This window comes from Felis catus, chromosome B2 (assembly GCF_018350175.1).
Source record: "Felis catus isolate Fca126 chromosome B2, F.catus_Fca126_mat1.0, whole genome shotgun sequence".
NCBI lineage: Eukaryota > Metazoa > Chordata > Mammalia > Carnivora > Felidae > Felis > Felis catus.
In genome coordinates this window covers 7042206-7057739 of record NC_058372.1, presented here as the reverse complement: position 1 = coordinate 7057739, position 15534 = coordinate 7042206, and the positions used below count along the sequence as shown (strand labels likewise).

At 40.3% G+C, this 15534-nt stretch overlaps 1 long non-coding RNA gene across 1 annotated transcript in view; it reads left to right on the top strand.

Moving 5' to 3' along the window:
• The window catches only part of LOC123385664, a 51460-nt gene extending 40379 nt beyond the window's left edge, over nt 1–11081 (top strand). The window contains exons 2-3 of the long non-coding RNA XR_006598609.1: nt 2044–2131; nt 11038–11081. This is a non-coding gene — a long non-coding RNA (uncharacterized LOC123385664). The remainder of the gene's footprint in view (nt 1–2043; nt 2132–11037) is intronic.
• The last annotated feature ends 4453 nt before the right edge of the window (nt 11082–15534 follow it).

Sequence of the window (15534 nt, the reverse complement as noted above, 5' to 3'; positions counted from 1 at the left end):
ATGAGGGAAGAGCAGGACTGAAGCTGTCTTTTTGAATTTTGCCCCTCAGAGCGGCCACTGATTGTCTTCCTTCCCTGGTTGCAGAACAGCCTTCAGTGTCAAAAGTTTTCTTACTGTTATTTCCTGCAGTGCCCATGTTTTACTCTGTATTTGTTCAAGGACTGCTCGCTTGTTTGTTTTGCTGGGTGGCAGGGAGAGAAATTCAGTTCAGTGGGATGGAGAGCCTGTGTCAGGCTCTGCATGGACACATATGGGCTTGACCAGCAGGTGCTAACACAACACGGGCCTCCAAACTGGAAAATTATAGAATTCATTACATGTTAAGTCCATAGTGGATAATGTGGATCAATCCAGAGTCTGAATGCAAGTCTACCGGGGAGAATCAAAGCCAACAAATCCGGTCCAAAAAATAAAGAGTAGAAAGTGTGAAAAGGGAAAAATTATGTGGACAAAACAATCCACATGAGTTGGGGGCTGGATATATTTAGCGTTTCATCCAAGTTTAAAAATACTGAGAGTGTGTACTGAGAGCATTGGGTAACTACTGAATTAGTTCAGTTATACGACTTATAAAAATAGTTATTATTTCCCACCCTCAAGATTATTTAGCTCCTATTTTGTGTTATGTGCTCTTCTAGGCAGTGAAAACCTGGTCACTGCCCAGAGGAAGGTAGTAATGGAGGATGACACGTAAAGAAGTATGTATAATAATATACAGACTCATGTACTCCAACTTCAAGTTGATTGAACCCAGAGCACAGATGAAAGAGTTGGCTCAGTACAAAGATAGGAAGTCTTCTTCCACCATAAAATATGACAAGAATAAAGGATTGGTGGTAAGAAGCAGGGGGAGTTGATTTTTCTTAGGTAGGAAATTCACTAGATTTCCCATTCTGAGTGAGAAAGTGGCAAAAAATTAGAAGCATAAAGATAGAATGCTAAAGGTTGAAAATATCAGAGAACAGAGTAAGAAATATGAACACTGAAACAGAGAAATATTGCCCGACAGCCAAGTTGGGGGTGAGACTCATGAATTTACGGTAATTTTGTGACTTTTTTTTTTTTTTTTTTTTTTTGGCCAGTAGCAATTACCCAGATTAGAGTCATCCATGGTTGAAGTTGTTGATTGGGATTGAATGAAAGAAACTGAGGATGATCTGGGGATACTGGGCAAGAGAATTAATTGAATTGTTGCAAAATTGAGCACTGACACCATATTGAAACATTTTGTTAAATACATCTTAACACCCAAAGATGAGATCTCCAAGATTGAAAACCAGCAACCCTATGCAACATGAACTGGAACCGCCTTCTGTTAGTTTCATGGCATTCGTTTTGCTTTGTAAAAACAGCTCCGATTAGAAATTAAAATAAAAATTGGTGCAAGATAAATGCCTCAAAGACTTTACGACCCTAGTTTTTGGCTTCATACTCTACAAAAATATTTAAAAGAGCTACAAAATTAGGTGGTTTCAGAAGCAGTTACTAAAATTTGACCCTTTAAGTGATGAACCAGCTTGAACATAAGAAAGGTTAAATGGGTTGATGACTTAAGCACCACCTCGTTAATGCACAGAGAAACACTTGCCAAGATATTTAAAGAAGAGCTAAAAAAAAAAAAGGTGCTAACGTAATCTGTGGCTAATCGTCTCATCTCAGAAAACATACTTTGTGACCAAAGAAAACACAGAGTAAAAATAATAAGTCTGGTTTCTAAGTTTTTAGCTTTTGTTTATTACTAGTAGGTAGAAAACATACTGTGATTTGTGTCCCTTCAGGTTAAGATTAAGCACAACAAAACTAAACAGCCACTTAATATGATTACAGACTGAAGCCAGCAACACGTTCAGTCCTGACACAACGGAGAATAAAGATGTGCTATTGTGAGTGGATATCCGAAAAAATCCTCTTGACTGGATAATGCAAACCTGGACAGTAGTTTAGGAGTATTACTTGGTACTTTGAGGTCTCAGAGAAGCTATTACTCTGGTTCTAAATGTTTCCGAAAGTGCCAGATCAACAGATCTATTTTACTTCTTTTAGCACGGTAGCTTTCATCAGGGAGAGATGCTAATGGATCACAGCCGGAACATGTACCTAAGAATGGACACAACCTGTAACCACCAAGTAGGTAAGTAGTCTTGAAAAAGGTTTCACTTTCTTAGCCTCTATCTCTTCCAACTATTAAATTGAAGATCCGCTATTCGATAATTTCTAAAAGTCCTTTCAGCCCAAATATTGTATTCCCTTTAAAGATAGTATTTTGTGGATTGTACACATTATCTCTCCACGATGGCTAGTCCTGCTCTTCAATGAGAAGAAAGTGCATTATCCTGATGGTGTCTTAACAGGGTGATCTAATAGATCTGTGGAATGGGAGAAGTGACTAGAAAACATAAAACCTGGTTTCGTGCCTGTTAATTCCATCCAGTGTTGTTGACAGTTTCCACGGTGGTGGCATAGGAATTATCATATACCCTTCTTGTTGCTGGATCAAGATGCAATGATACATACGAAAGAACTTTGATCGAATAACATAATATGATCATAAAGGGCTCTAACGATATATGAGATTGGTACTCTGTGCATGTTTGATCATGTGTCATTGTTAACCTGTGGAAGCCCAGGGGCTACGCAGCTGCATTGGACTTTAAGAGTACAGTATTTATAGGTCCACCAGGAAAATTGGGTTCTATGAAGTAGATCTGTTAGACCGATTCTCCCTCTGATTATTTAATCTTTCAATAAAAGAAGTCCCAGCTAATATCCCTGAAGCTTTGTTTGAGTGACCTTATAGACTGATACTAAAATTCATTTGGATGAGAAAATGGGCTGGAACAGCCCAGGCAGTTTTAAAAAAGAACAGTGGTGAAGGCAGTAGCAGGACTAGGAGGTGAAGAGGTTTATTCCACATGATAACAAAACATTTTGAAGATGGTCGTTAATATTCAGTCATTTTGGTATAAGAACACTCAAAAAAGGCCGTTAGTTTTGAGTAGAGAATGTATGTATGTATGTATGTATGTATGTATGTATGTATATATGTATATTTATGTATTATTTGTTTATTTTAGAGAGAAAGAAAGTGCATGAGTGGGGAGAGGGCAGAAGGGGAGAGACAGAGAGGGAGAAAATTTTAAGCAGCTCCACATTCAGCACAAAGTCTGATGCAGGGCTCGATCCCACAACCCTGGGATCATGACCTGAGCTGAAATCAAGAGTCGGACGCTCAACAAACTGATCCACTCAGGCGCCCTGAGAATCTATTTTATTTGCCAATTTACAATACTAAAATGGGAGAAATCTGAAATACTCTACAGCATGGTGACCATTCACTGCTCTTTTTTTGTTTTAAAGTGAGAATCCTAACAGACATTCACAAAATTCTAAATGTAAAGGAGCAAAAACTATATGATACAATAAGATGTAGGAGAATATGCTCACTAACTTGGTCTTGGTTGGAGTATGCTCTTTGTCAAAACACAAAATGCAAAAACCATAAAGAAAAACAATTGAAAAAATAGTGAAATGCTAAATGGAAACTCTGTAAACAAAGTTAAAAGATGACGTGTGGACTAAAAACTGTTTATATCCTGTATATACCAGATGGCTAATATCGAGAGTACAGAAAGAGACATTGGAAATACAGAAAAGATGGAGGGAGGAAGGAAGGGAGAGGATGAGGAAGGAAAAAGGTAGGAGGGATGGAAGGGTCAAAGGAATAGACCTTAATTCACATAAGAGGACACAAACATGTCTGTGTATATGTGGCAGATATTGGGTACATGTATATATTTATTTATATGTACACATTATTTTTACAGTTGATAGGTATTTGTGTGGATCACATATATATCACTGTCTGAATATGGACAGTTATGGGGGGGGGGGCGCTTATCTTAATCTGCCAGAGTGATTGGACCATTGAGAATAAGAGAATAAAACCAGTAGTCAGGAATTAAAATCCAATGGCATGTCTCTTGGAAAAAAAAAAAACAAAAAACTAACTGAGATTGTAGAGTAGGGTTGAAACAAGTTTAACAAAGTTTGAATGTGAGAAGCAAGGGCTTTAGAGTCTGGGACCTGCTGACCTTGTGCCATGATGTTATTTGTCTAGACCTGTGGTTAGAGTAGGGTACTTTACAAAGGAGACAGCTTGAGCAGATGCCTCTAAACCGAGTGTGGAGATAAATTCGGATAGCAAATCTGTTTACCCATACTGACTGATGGCATTCTTGAAGTCCTGGGGCACAATGAGACTGATCTGACACTTCTGAAGGATCTTGGATGTCAGATGAACAGGAGTGGGTTATGGTTGAGGCGATTTTACTCGTGTTTCTAAGTTTAGCTGGAACCAAAAGATTTTGTGGGAGAGACAGAAAAGTGGCCATATGTGATTTTTAAATTCTCTTCGCAAATGGCTTCGTGATATTTTATTCCTGGGAAGGCAAAGGCAAATAAAATAACACCAAATCAAAATAACATTTTCTGACGGTGTGGTTTGGCTTAATCAAACATTTAAATACATTCGAGCATTCTGTTTAGGTTATGTGAATTTTCAAAATACAATCTGAAGTCAAGGTAGACCCAATTTCCATCAATTTCCCTTCTATTCTTATGCATTCTAAGATATATTTATAACTATGTATGTGAAAATAGCACCTTTCATCATACTCTAGACTTGCCAAAAACCAGTTAATAGATTTTATAGAGTTTGGCCAAGGTCTAAATTTATATGAAGAGCACACGGTGGTCTTATGTACACAGTTTGTTTTGTTTTTAACCTAATTAGGTTTCATTCCGTGCCCAATAAACATTTTGTTGAGGGTTTCACAATGTCCACGGCCATATAGCTATTTTAACAGCCAAAACATGTCTTGAACTTCAAATCTTTTCGTCATATTAGTTGTGGGAAATTGAATGTTTGGGGACTAGTTGCACAGGCTGCTTAAGGCCAGAGAAAGTGGCCTGGGGGTGGCCTCCTCTCTCTCTGCCCGAGGGTCCGTGCTGAGAGAGGGGCTGTGCTCCTGGGAGGTGCCACACACTCTTTCCACCCCGAGAGCAGTCTCCAGGCTGGAGGCCAGCAGAGCGTTCCAGCTACACTGGTATTGGACCCACCTCAGCCCTGCACTCTGACTCGTTCCTCTGCCTGTGCGCTCCCTCATACGTGCTAAGGTCCACATCAACTCCCAACAGAGAGTGGTGATGCGCCTCAGACGGGTACTGGTAGTCTAATGCTTGGAACAAATCACACTCCGTAGCCCGGAATGAAAAGCCATCTGTGATCTAATCCTGAACTATTTACCCGCCTTTCCCATTTCCCTTCATGTATCCCAGGCTTCAGGATCCACCTGCTACATTCCCGCCACCCGGTGCTTTCACACTATTCTGGGGTTGCTCTTATCACGTCAAATACTCTCCCTCTCTCCCTCCTGTCTCTACATATTCCAAGTTCTCCTATTCTTCAAGGCCTCGCCCAACTTCTACATATTTCTAAGAACTTTCCTCCCCCCTGATCCTTTTTCGTTGTTCATATCTTTGGACTATCCTTGATAACTTCCTCCGACATTCATTATGTATCTTCTGAGGTGTCTCCCTTCCAAAGTCGATTCTGATAAACATAAGCAGATTCCAAGGAGAAGAAGGTAAAAGCGTATCTCTAGGATGACTCCCTGGAATATAAACAACTCTCTGGAAGGGAATGAAAGGGAAAGGTTTTACCTTTACTACCCTGGGGCATCTCCAGAGAGGGAGATGTCTCCAGCTTTCCTTTCCTGGAGTATCTATCTTCTTATACAAACACTGGCCATAAATACCTTTTCTCAGAGGGCTTAAATCATGCCCAAACATGAGATAATTATGGAGAATTGGCTTCGCCAACTATCATGTGTTGGCCACATTATGTACATTATCTTCAATCCTAGCTACAACTCTATAATTTAGATATCATTATTCCAGTTTTGCAGATGAGGAGCCTGGAGCTCTGAAAAAAGTCAAATAATATGCCCAAAGCTACAGAGTTACTAAGTACTAACGTCAGAAGTCAAACTGTGGTCGTTTGGCCTGAAAGCCAGTAATTTTCCATCACCAAACCAATGAATGCAGCCCACCGTCCACTGAAAGCAGCCTCACGATGCTTAATATGAATTTATTTAATGACATGTATTTTCTATTTTTCCTATTCTCGTGTAAGCTTCTTGAGGACAGTCATGTCTTATATCCTTTTCTATGCCTAATGAAGTGAATAGCTTGTGACTATTACGTGCCTTATTAAGATGGCCTGTGTGACGAAAATCTGTCAAAATACATGTGATGAAAACTTGACATTATACCTCCTAAATAATACATGATTGTGGAAAAGAGGTCACATCATAAAATTCAGATAGAGGAACCTCTTCCCTGAAATATTAATAATGATCTCAACTATTTTTTCCTCGGCTGACAAGGTAGCCTGCACAGTATTTATGAAAATTTGATGTCTAAAGTTTAGAGGAAGTAACTAAGAGTTGTTAATAAACAGTGCGGATAAATATATAGATAAATTGTATGAGTCAACTCACAGGAGAGCTCATGTTTTAATATAGGATATCTTGAAAACTGAAAAATGTACTTCATTTTAGAACGAAACCTCTCCCATTTGAACCAGAAATATACTCGATGCTGAAGGGTCAAAAGTAGCGATTGACTTAAAGACTTTTTCCCCCTCAATCTGGTTCTGGGGCAAAAGTCTTTATTTATTTTTTATAACAGTGCCTCTTCTGTTTACATGATCTTTCTTCTATTTTCATAATTCATATCACTGGAATATGTGTTCGTAGTCCTTCATTCTCTGAAACCGGGCTGCCCACTGTTCACACCTTAACGAGCTTCTTAAGTAAAAACATTAGAGACTGTTAAACGCTTATTGCAAAACTTAGTCCCAGACTTGTCGTTTAGATACTCTACTCAAGTTATTCAGTAGAATAAATACATTTGCCAGCATTTCCCCCTTTCGGCCGGCATTCACTGCTTTCTTTTCCTCCTTATGTTAAATCAGGAGTTGTTAAGGCTGTCTGGCATTCTTACTAAATAATTTCCTTTGAACACATGTCCCTTCTTGAGATACAAAACCACTATTCCCAACGAATATTGAAAGAACAAAATATATTTGCACACTCTTTTAATAAATGTTAAAAGTGATATTTTAAAATAAAGAGGTATTTTTACCTTTCTTCACAAAGATAAGAAAACAGAAACGCAAGTACTCACGAGTAGGAGGAAGGTTTTGTTTCATTATTACTTTAAACCACTTTGGCAGTGGTTTTCCTTACATATATGCAGGAGATTAAAGGGTAGTTCTGTGTGTGTGTGTGTGTGTGTGTGTGTGTGTGTGTGTGCGCGCGCGCGCGCGTGATTTATTGTGGAACCTCTTTCCCCAAAAAAAGCTCTGCTATTTTAGTAAAGTTCAATATATTTCCTTTGGGGAAGATTAAATAAAACATGTTAACTCAGTTAAATTTGGAGTCTGATGACAAATGAATAAGTGTGTTCCAGTTAGGGAGGCACAGGAAATCTGTCCAGCAAAGGACTAAACTGAGAAATAAGGTTTGAATGTACCCTGGCAGAATTTTGCTGTTTGTTGCTTTGGACTTCAGTGCTACAATATGCCATTAATTTTAAGTAGTAAATTAAAAGAAGAAATAACTTTCCCATATTCTGGTGCACAACCCAGCTGTACAGCTACACGCTAAAATCCAAATCTACCTATAAAGATGCAATGAAACTAGGATGGGGCAGTGGGTCATATTTTACATTTGATTTTGGGGCATCACATTTAAAACCAGGATATCTTTACTTAAGCCCAAATGATACACCGAAGGGGCTACTCAGTTCTTACCTTGTGGTAATGGAACTAAGAATTATTCTGGAGGTATGGAATGTATCCTTACTGTGAATTTTTAAATCTATTATTTTATGTACGGGGTAATTATAAAAATAGTGTTAGGAATTACCTTGGGGTCAAACAAGTTCAGGTCAGTTGACTTTGGTAGGTAAAGTTAGGAAAGTCAGTACCGAGTTATATTTTGATGTGTTTTGCTCAGGATCAAAACTGAAGTTGAGGGGCGCCTGGGTGGCGCAGTCGGTTAAGCGTCCGACTTCAGCCAGGTCACGATCTCGCGGTCCGTGAGTTCGAGCCCCGCGGCGGGCTCTGGGCTGATGGCTCAGAGCCTGGAGCCTGTTTCCGATTCTGTGTCTTCCTCTCTCTCTGCCCCTCCCCGTTCATGCTCTGTTTCTCTCTGTCCCAAAAAATAAATAAACGTTGAAAAAAAAATTAAAAAAAAAAAAACTGAAGTTGATGGCAGACAATTAGACAACCCAAGTATACGTGTTTCTAAAAGTAGAGTATGCTCTCCAACCTCATAATCCCAGTGTGACTCAGCTGAGAGGTGTACAAGGTAACATTGCTATGAATGCTAAACTCACAGATGTAGGCATGATTTGTTCCTGCATTGTGAATTTGAAATCTTTGAAAAACTCCCACAGATGTAAATGGAAACTGCAGAACTCTCCATGTGCCCCAACATTTTCCTTAACCCTTGATGCCCGAACAGGGCTATGCACCCTAGGAAATCGCCAGAGTCCCTCTTCCGTTCTTGGAACAGAAATTGAGTCCCATTACTCTGCCTGTTCATAGAATAACTATTTCTCCTAGAGGGCAATTCATGCTTGTAGTTCCTCATCCGTAATGAGGGCAGAGTCAAACTCTATGAAAACAAAAACCTGGAAACAGTGAAATAAAGTAATAAAATGATTTATCTCTTAATTATTCTTATATTTCCCATGAAGGCTAGTGTCCTTTCCCAACATCGCAAAGTTCAACAGATGATCATCTTCTAAGATCAGTTATACTATATTTTCTGTTTCTTCTATGCCATCCAAAAATGCATCTTTGGTATGGTGTGTTTCGTCAAGGATAAATCAAACCATGAGTATTCATATACCCAAACCACAGTGGTTTGCCATGTTTTGAAGGAAATTTCTAGGTAAACCTGTTCTGATGTCTGCAAGAATTATAGCCCAGCATTGAGGATTCAGTTCATTGAATTAAAGATGGACAGGGTTTCTCAGATGATTGGAATTTAATTTCAAGGAGCGATTCAAAAGGATTTAAGAAGTTGGTATTTTCATTGGTGTTGAGTTAGCTGTATTTGCAGGTAAAGTTTGCATTACCTTGAAAAAATGACCTTTCTATTTTTTTTTTTTTGGAAAACATTATCATACTCCAGAAAATGTAAAAATGATTTGTACCTATGAGCCACTGCATCAGCTCAGACGGGAGCTGAAAAATGTAGGAAAATGAAACATAAGACTTCATAACATACAAAAAAATTAGGGGCCAGAGAAAATCTCCCAGCAGAGAGAGAGAGAGACAAAAACAGCAACAACAACAACAACAACAACACAACTATTTTCAAGAGAGCTATGTAAAATGGAATATATAATTGCAGTTTCATTTGAAGGGCTTCCTAGGTCTTTAAAAACATTGTAATCCCACTTTTCTATCTCCAGACCAAGTCACTGCCAAGCAGCCATTCACATGAAGTATTAGTAGCTGGAGTTACCATCACCCATGGGTGGTGTTGGACCTTTGTGGAGTTTGATCACTTTTAAGTGTAAATGATTGAAGAGTTTAAAAATGAGTGGCTTTTAGAGAACTACACTAAAAGATTGTAAGGTGGGGGCAAGTTAATGTGTGTGGCAATCTAATTGTTATTGGAAAAAAATAATCTCCTTGAGCCTAATAACCATGGAGAATTAGGCAACAGGATTTTGACAGATAGACATCAAGTGTCTGTTTGAACTAAGTGTTTTTGCTTTTATCTCTATCTCTTCATGATAACTTCTGAGGAAGTTGGATGACTTTGACTGAACTTAGCAGAAAGTTCAAGAGGTACCTTAATTTCAATTAATGAGTCAGTCTGCCATCTTGATATAATACAAGTTTGGATGATTTGGGCTTATTTTATATTAAAAAAATGTTTTTAACATTTATTCATTTTTGAGGGACAGAACATGTGGGCAAGGGAGGGGCAGAGAGAGGAGATACAGAATCCGAAGCAGGCTCCAGGCTCTGAGCTGTCAGCACAGAGCCCGACACGGGGCTTGACCCCACAAACTGCAAGATCATGACCTGAGCAGAAGTCAGATGCTCAACCGACTGAGCCACCCAGGCGCTCCTGGGCCTATTGTAAATATCATTTTTTTCCAATTTTTTGTAGCAAAGAAAAATAGCCAGGTCCTTTAATATTGCCTTCCTTGACATAAATGTTGATTTAGAGCAATTCTAGGTTTAATGTCCATGGAGACAATTTGTTTCAGATAATGCACATATTTTGTTATACCCTTCAACATAAATGATAATGGTAGAATTTCCTCTCGTTTTTATTTATTTATTTTAGGGGTTTTTTTTAGTTTATTTTTTGAGAGAGGGAGAAAGAGCAAGCAAGAGAGAGGCAGAGAGAGAGAGAGAGAGGGAGAGAGAGAATCCCAAGCAGGCTCTGCACTGTCAGTGGAGAGCCTGATGCAGGGTTTCAACTCACCAAGTGTAAGATCATGACCTGACCCAAAGTCAGGAGTCCAGCGCTGAACCGACTGAGCCACCCAGGCGCCCCTCCTCTCTTTTTAAAACCACATATATAAAATTAAAGTTTAGAAAGAGTTGTGTTTTTTTTCTGTAGTAGGTAAAATGTGCAGGTGTCAATCTCTCAAGACTCTGATGACCAGCTACGTTCTGGGAGGAGCCTGACCTTGTGTGACCTCGAGTTGGCCGACTTCACGCTCTATCCCACTTTTACCAGTACACACAGGAAACATTTTCAGGAGGGGATCCAGGAGATGTCCCAGATATATTGTGAAGCCAGGCCTAGCCAATTCTTGTACAACGTTGCTCTCCGGTCTCTTCCTCTTTTTTTTTTTTTTTTTTTTTTTTTTTTTTTTAGTGTTTATTTATTTTTTTTTTAATTTTTTTTTCAACGTTTATTTATTTTTGGGACAGAGAGAGACAGAGCATGAACGGGGGAGGGGCAGAGAGAGAGGGAGACACAGAATCAGAAACAGGCTCCAGGCTCCGAGCCACCAGCCCAGAGCCTGATGCGGGGCTCGAACTCACGGACCGCGAGATCGTGACCTGGCTGAAGTCGGACGCTTAACCGACTGCACCACCCAGGCGCCCCAAGTGTTTATTTATTTTTGAGAGACAGACGGAATGTTAAGGAGGGAGGGTCAGAGAGAGGGGGAGACATAGAATCCGAAGCAGGCTCCAGGCTCTGAGCTATCAGCACAGAGCCCGACGCGGGGCTTGAACCCATGAACGGTGAGATCATGACTTGAGATCATGAAGTCGGATGCCCGACCAACTGAGCCACCCAGGCGACCCTCCAGTCTCCTCTTCTAATCAGATCCTCTCCTATGCTATTAGAGGCCTTTCTCCTTCTAAGACCCACCAATATTCCTATTGCCAAAGCATTGTTGGAATCTTTGGAGCTAAGTGTCAAGGCTAGTTGTATTCCAAGCAGTGGTTTAAAGAATCCCTTTAGACGGCAAAGTGTGGCATATTTCCATAATGGTAAAAAAAATAGCCTTAAAAAATTAAAGGCTCTTCCCTTCATACAATTTTGAGTTTCAGGCGACTCCATTAAGTAGAATCTGGGCAGGGACATGCAGCTTAGTAACAAATGTCCACAGAAACTGCTCTCCTCACTGCGGATCAGGCTTTCTTGCCCGTCTGCTGGATTTTCCATTCACGTAGAGTTACATTCCAGGAACTTTTTCAGTCTCTCTTCTGGTAGCCTTACATTGGGCTTCTCCCCATTAAGGTGTCTGGGGCCGTTTCAAAGCAGTGATGGTGCTAAGCCTTAAGCCATTTGCCTATCATCTCCATTACTTTTGCAGATAAAAATCTTTTGGGAGAAGAGAACTACTCTGATACAAATTATTACTAAACGTTCCAGGCTATCCTCTGGAGCCTTGTAAGTGCTGAGGGTAGAGTTCGATTCTGGAGGTAGATCAAGACGGATGCCGTTACAGGTTTGCCAATGAGGCAACACATGCGTTATTATGGTGTCGTTAATATTGTTATTAACTCTCTGGAGGCGGTCATTGTCTCAAAATCTATTAATGAAACACAATAACCTCATATGAGAAGCCACACATCAAAGTGCATGTGCATTTTAAGATGCATTTCTGGACCAGGGATATGCTATGTCAGTGCTCTCCTCCCAGTATTCCAAGGTGAAGGTTACCCCCAAGTCTTATCAAAGGCTCTCCTGAGCGTGTTCAAACACTCCCAAGATCTCATGAGGTTTTAAATCCTCTGAAGCCTCACTGGTGCTGACAGAGAGGCTGAAAGGGCTGTCTTGTGGCTTAGTATACCTTCCATCAGCCAACAACAGCGTCCTGCTCACAAATCCTCATCCAGTGAGGAACCCCATTTCTTTTTTTTTAATGTTTATTTATTTATTTTTGAGAAAGAAAGTGCACACGCACAAGCAGGGCAGGGGCAGAGAGAGATAGAGAGTGAGGGGGAGAGAGAAAATCCCAAGCAGACTCCACGCTGTGATCTTGGGGCCTAATGCGGGGCTTGAACTCACCTATAGTGAGATCATGACCTGAGCCAAAGTCAAGAGTTGGATACTTCCCTGACTGGGCCACCCAGGCGCCCTGAGGAACCCAATTGCTGAATCCAGTCTGCTCTCTGGAATAAACACGGTACGCACCTCCCGTCTCTGGTTCTGTCGGATATGGCCCAAGAGACAATAATTATTTCAGGACCGGGCACCTGGGTGGCTCACTGGGTTGAGCATCCGACTTTGGCTCTGGTCGTGATCTCACAGTTCGTGAGTTTGAGCCCCACATCGGGCTCTCTGCTGTCAGCACAGAGCCTGTGTCGGATCTTCTGTCCCCTTCTCTCTCTGTCCCTCCCCTGCTGGTTCTTTCTCTCTCTCAAAATAAATTAACTTAAAAAAAATTTTTTTTAATTATTTCAAGATCAAACCAGTACTCGCACTCTAGTGGCATCTTCCTGAGTTTCCATATGTCTGTGATTATTTAATGCATTTCTGCAGTTTGGACACACAACTTTGTGTTTAGTAGGTGTATTATATTGAAGACAAGCCTCTTTCTGCTTTTGCAAGTATCAAAGGAAGAGTATGTCGTTCTTACCGACCTAATAAATCAAGAAGTTAAAATAGTTCATTCCAGAAGGTAACTATCTCCTAAGAATGCAGCTGCAGAAAACAGAGAAGAAATCTCCATCTATGGTATTTCCCCTGCATTTTAGCATCTAGGTCTTAAAATGTGTCTCTTAGAGCTATTATATCATTTCAGGCAAACGAAATACTATATTTCATTTCAAGGAAAAGAGAACTACTCAAAAAAAGGGAGCTTCTCCCATTTTGAAATATTTTTTCCTAAATATAGAATAATAGATTTTTATTGTGGCAATAATCAAAAGTTATATACAGAAGGAAAATAATTTCCTATAATCCCATCAGTGAGTGTTAACAATGGTTAATGTTTTATTCAGTTTACTTGGAGTCTATTTGTCTACCTACCTACATACCTATCTATAAACTGCCCTACTATCTGATAACAATATTGTAATAAGACCAATAGTAAAAGCTAACATTTACTGAGCATTTTCTATCTGTCTGGTACTCTTATCAGTGCTTTTCAAACATTAGCTCATTGAATTTTTTTATATCTTTTTGAAAGGAATAGTATTGTTATACCGACTTCTATAGAAGGAAAAACTGAGGCAGAGAGAGGTTAAATAACTCTTTTCAAGATCATGTAATTAGCATAAAGCATATTTAGAAAAAAAAGTCACAGGGGCTCCTGGGTGGCTCAGTCACTTAGCATCCGACTTCAGCTCAGGTCATGATCTCACAGTCTGTGGGTTTGAACCCTGCATTCAGCTCTGTGATGAACAGTTTGGAGCCTGGAGCCTGCTTTGGATTCTGTGTCTCCCTCTCTCTCTCTGCCCCTCCCTCCACTCACGTTCTGTGTCTCTCTCTGTATCAAAAATGAATAAATGCTAAAAAAAAAAAAAAATTAAAACAAAACTCACAAACACACAAATATAGAAACCTACAGATTCAAGGCACACGGACCTATACGCTTACACAGACCCAACCCAATACACGCATACACTATCCAGCTTGTTAATAGTGAACACTTTATGGGGATTTAAAGATAAAATAAGCCTATTATGAAAACCAGGGGAAAATGCACAAAAGTAAAAAAAGGGAAAGAACAGTCATCTGATCCCACCATTTAAAGTAACCACTGGCAACATCCATAAACTATTTTCTTCTATTCAACTATTTTCTCCTATTCTTCTATTCAAAATAAATTTTATTTTTCACTGTTTCTTTCTTTTTGAGAGAGAGCGAGCAAGAGAGAGAGAGCACATGAGCAATGGAGGGGCAGAGAGAGAGGGAGACCCAGAATCCGAGGCAGGCTCCAGGCTCCGAGCTCTCAGCACCGAGCCCGATGCGGGGCTCGAACTCACGAACTGTGAGATCATGACCTAAGCTGAAGCCGGTCGTTTAACCGACTGAGCCACCCAGGCACCTCTCAAAGTGTATTTTAAATGATTCTATGTATATGTCCTTAGATACCACTTTGGCTTTTTACTCAGCACTAAAGCAAATGCATTAGTTCTGAATATTGAAAGCTATGGTACCATAACTTTTCCTAACCCTGTGATAATTCTGTGGAGTAAACACAATTCAAATGGACCTAAGACAGGTGCTACTAGACAGCAGTCACAGTAGGACACAGGCTAGAGACGATATGTCCCCTGTTCAGTATCTCAGGTAGTCAATTAAAAGGATATTTACGGACATCAGTTATGCCTGAACTTAACAGGGATGTTTTGATCATGAAGATGGAGTTGGAAGTAGCCTTTTAAGTTCAGGAGGAACATGGTTTGATGTCACACACGTGATCAGATTATTTAGCATCGTGTAGGCAAAGGCACTGAGGGTAAACGTAAACCTGTGTGCACAAGGGCCGGACAGGCCTCCTGCAGGCTAGGATGCTGACTCCTTATGGAGCATAAACCTACAAGTTCAGATTGGGAAGAAGCAGAGCACGCTGGGATGGGACACGGGTGGATTCGGAGAACCGTGGAACCCAAGGAGAGTTACTTTCATCTACAGGATAGAAGAAGCATAGCTGAATCATGTATTTTGCTAAATAAAGAACTCGTTTTCGAGATAACTTAAATTGACCTGTATTTGCTGAGGTGGTTAAATCCTTGGTTCTTTGTGGTGGAAGGAACAGACTATTCTGTGAGTATATCCAAGAATGTCTGTCCCTTGAAAATAGAAACTGGTGTTGGGACGCCTGGGTGGCTCAGTCGGTTAAGTGTCCGACTTCAGCTCAGCTCATAATCTTACAGTTCGTGGGCTCGAGCCCCGCGTCCGGCTCTGTGCTGACAGCTCGGAGCCTGGAGCCTGCTTCAGATTCTGTGTCTCCCTCTCTCTCTTT